Genomic DNA, 4,029 nt, shown 5'->3' on the forward strand with positions numbered 1-4,029 from the left:
TAAATAAAAATTGAAAAAACCAACATCCCTAAAAATAGGGATGCTACACGTGCACACACAGTGCGTGTACTGCTATTTTCATGGATAGGATTTTCATATTTATTTAATTAATTAATTAATTAATTAATGGATAATTCAAAAATTAGTTTTTTGGATATTTTCATTAATAAAATAATTAATTAATTATTAAAAGGTAAATTGTAAGTTGGTTACAAATTTATTTTTGAATATTTTCTTTTAAGTATGACTAATCAGAAAATATAAAAATAACCAATCTCAAAAAACTAAGTCTAAGATTCGCTCTGTAAAAAATAGAACGATAGTTTTCTCTACCTGAAAAATAAAGAACCAATTCTCAGGCCTATTCTCTTGATCTCATGTGTTGAGTACATCAATTAGAATCACAAATAAACTATCATTCATTCTCTAAATGCCCACACACTTCTTGAGGTGTAGAGAACGCTTTGGAAGATCTTGATGTGAGTACCTGGGAGCGGCTTGGATAGGAAGATCGTTCTAAATACGAAAAGATAGCAAGGACACCTGATAGGCTTCATTAGGTATGAATTATATTCTTAACTTGCTTATGATTAATGTATGTATATTAATGGATCTGCATATTTAAAGGTAGTTTAAATATGTTACAAAAAATTTGTTGTAAACTGGGCCAACCGCACCACCATTCTGCTGCGTTTTTAGGAAACTCATTCCTAACAATTGGTACCAGAGTGGTCATTAATCTCTGCATACATTAATTACTGTGTGGGCATAATATGCATTCTTATGTTATTGTAATATATGTGAATGGATGGATGTATGTATGATTATAGTTTATTCTTAAGGGTCGTTGATTATATGGTGTTTTGGGTTTAGGAAATGTTATTAAAATTGTAGATGAAAAATGTCGCCATTTTGGGGCATAGGAATTTTTGTAATTTTAATTTTCTACGTTAAAATTATTTGAAAAATTCTCTAAGGCCCGAGCCCCGGGTTCCGAGCCCTGAAGCCCGAGCCTCACCCAGCCGCATAGCTACGTGCCTAGCCCCTGTGTGTTGCCTACCCAGCGCGCCCTGCGCCTCGCCTAGCCGCACGCCCAGCGTGCCCCTGCGTCTTGCCTTGCTGCGCGCCTCAGGGTGCCGCACCCAGCAGCAGCCCGTGCGCCCCAGCCGCACCTCCCAACTGCCAGCTGCATGCCCATTGCCGAGCCACCATATGCAACCGCCCCTAAGGTTGTTTAAACCCTAGGGTTTGCATCCAAAAATTATCCATTTAAATTATGGGCTTAATTAATTTAGCCCGTAATTAAAATTGCTTTATTTTGAATTAATTGTATGAGCCCAAATTCAAAATTGGGCCTAATAACTTATCGGGCATTAAAGCCCAAGTTAATTATTCTTAAAATTTGTTTAAGATAATTAAAAGTTATTTTAATTCAAATTTAAATAGATAAGTTGCTTAATGGATCAAGACTACTTATGAAGGCCCAAAGTTTGTGATAGAGATCTCTTTAGGTCTTATTTAGTTTCTTACATTTTTTGTGTATATTTTTGCAAGTGTTGTAATTTTTCTAGAAATACCCAAGACACCCGGCCCACATTTATTTATTTATTTAGTTAGTATTTATTTATTTAAATGTTTGAATGTGATTAAATTGTTTAATACTTTATCAATCATTTTTTGACATGTCATACATATAACCCACACAGTATTTAAAATTGTGCATGCATCTCATATGAGTAGAAACATGCTTTAGGATTGTCCTACGTGATTATATGCTGGACCATATAATAATAAATCTAGTTTTTAACTAGTTCAAGAGCGGAAATAGATTTTAAAAGTTGTTTAATTTCTAGTATTTAATAAAATTGTTTTATTAAAATATAAATGATATTCTTAGTAATTATAGCAAAATAAAATTGAATTAATTAGGGCATAGTTCTAAAATTTTATTTTTGCTTAATTTGATTAGTAATTATTAGAATATCATTTGGTAAAAATAGATCACTTTATTTTTACAACCAGTTAAAAAGCATAGGATGTTTTGAGAAAACACATATTCTAAAATAGTGAGTGGGAGAGGGAGTTTATGACAATAAGTCTCATGGTCTCCATTATTAGTTAGCACCGAGGTAGCAGGGAGAGGGCCTCACGGCATCATTGCTTGTGTCCCCCTTAGAAAGGCTTCCAACTGTGTTATTCTCAAGGCAAACTTCTTTTTCAAGAATAGGATTTAATGATGTATTTCAAGTTTGATTAATCCTAAGGCACACTCTTGAGTTAAGTCATTGATCTAAAATAATGGGTTACACTCACAAGGTACATTGGGCTTTCGAGCGGACTAGTGTATTCTTGACCAAACAAGAGGTTGTTTATAAGTCAAAAGAGAAATATTGATTTAAGTTTTCACTTATAAATTTGAGAACTTGTCTCAAAATTAATTTGGAATTAGTCTAACCTACCCAAAGGCTGGTCCATTAATGTTCAAATTAATTAATCATGGAATTAGTAATTATTTATTATGTGTTCTTTAATTGTTGCATTCATGCATCACGTTTACTATTCCGAAAATAACTGATATTTATTATATGCATAAATTCATTTTGTTTATTTATTTATTTTCAGCAATTATGTCTAGCTCAAATCCTGTATCTTCTTTACTTGCTAATGAAAAGTTGACTGGTAAGAACTACATGAAATGGAAATCAAACTTGAACATTGTATTAATATGTGAGAAGCCTAAAAAGTCATCCAAAAGCAAAGAGAACAAGAACACTAAAACCTCCAAAAAGAAGACCCCAAAAGGGACTTTCTTTCACTGTGGAGAAGATGGTCACTGGAAGAGAAACTGTCCAAACTATCTTGCTGACCTCAAAGAGAAAAATAAAGGTAAATTTGATTTACTCATGCTAGAAGCTTGTTTAGTGGAAGACAATTCCTCATCCTGGATAGTAGATTCAGGAGCTTCTCTTCGGATTCTTAGTTCAACGAGGAAGCTTGCTGATGGAGAGGTGACTATGAGGGTAGGCAGTGGTCAGATTGTCTCTGCAGCAGCAATTGGAATAGCCCGTTTGGAATTTGAGAAGAATAAATTTCTTGTTTTAGAGAACGTTTATTATATTCCCGGATTTTCTAGAAACTTAATTTCTATTTCTATGTTGCATGAACAAAATTTTAATATCTCTTTTAATGATAATTCGATTGTTATTTCAAGATATGGTTTTAAGATATGTTCTGCAAAATCTATCGATGGGCTTTATAAACTGCAAGCTAAAGAGAAATCTGCTAATAATTCTGAATTATTTAAAATAGCCAATCCTAGATCTATTAAACGACAAAAGACTAATTCCGATAGTGAAACATGTCTGTGGCATTTGAGATTAGGCCATATTGGTCTAGACAGAATAAATACGCTTGTAAGGGATGGTCCTTTAAGAGAACTATCTATTGGATCTCTCCATGTTTGTGGATCCTGTCTAGAAGGCAAAATGACCAAGAGACCTTTCTCTGCTAAAGGTTCAAGAGCCACAGAACCACTTCAGCTAGTACATATGGATGTTTGTTGTCCACTTAATGTACAAGCAAGAGGAGGTTATGAATACTTCGTCACTTTTATTGATGATTATTCAAGATATGGTTACCTATACTTAATGCAAAGAAAAACTGAAAACTTTTGGAAAGTTCAAAGAATTTCAAGCAGAAGCTGAAAAGCAATTAGGTAAATCACTAAAAGCTCTTCGATCTGATCGAGGAGGAGAGTACTTGGATTTTTAATTCAATGACCATCTGCGTGAGCATGGCATTCAATCCCAACTCACGGCACCTGGAACACCACAGTAAAATGGTGTTTTAGAAAGACGGAATAGAACGTTATTAGATATGGTTAGATCAATGATGAGTTTCTCATCATTACCACTGTCATTCTGGGGCTATGCGATTCAATGTGCTCTATACATATTAAATGTTTTTCCATCTAAGTCTATCCAAAAGACACCCATAAAATTATGGAATGGTTGTAAACCTAGTTTACAC

Source organism: Humulus lupulus, chromosome X, assembly GCF_963169125.1.
Source record: "Humulus lupulus chromosome X, drHumLupu1.1, whole genome shotgun sequence".
Classification (NCBI taxonomy): domain Eukaryota; kingdom Viridiplantae; phylum Streptophyta; class Magnoliopsida; order Rosales; family Cannabaceae; genus Humulus; species Humulus lupulus.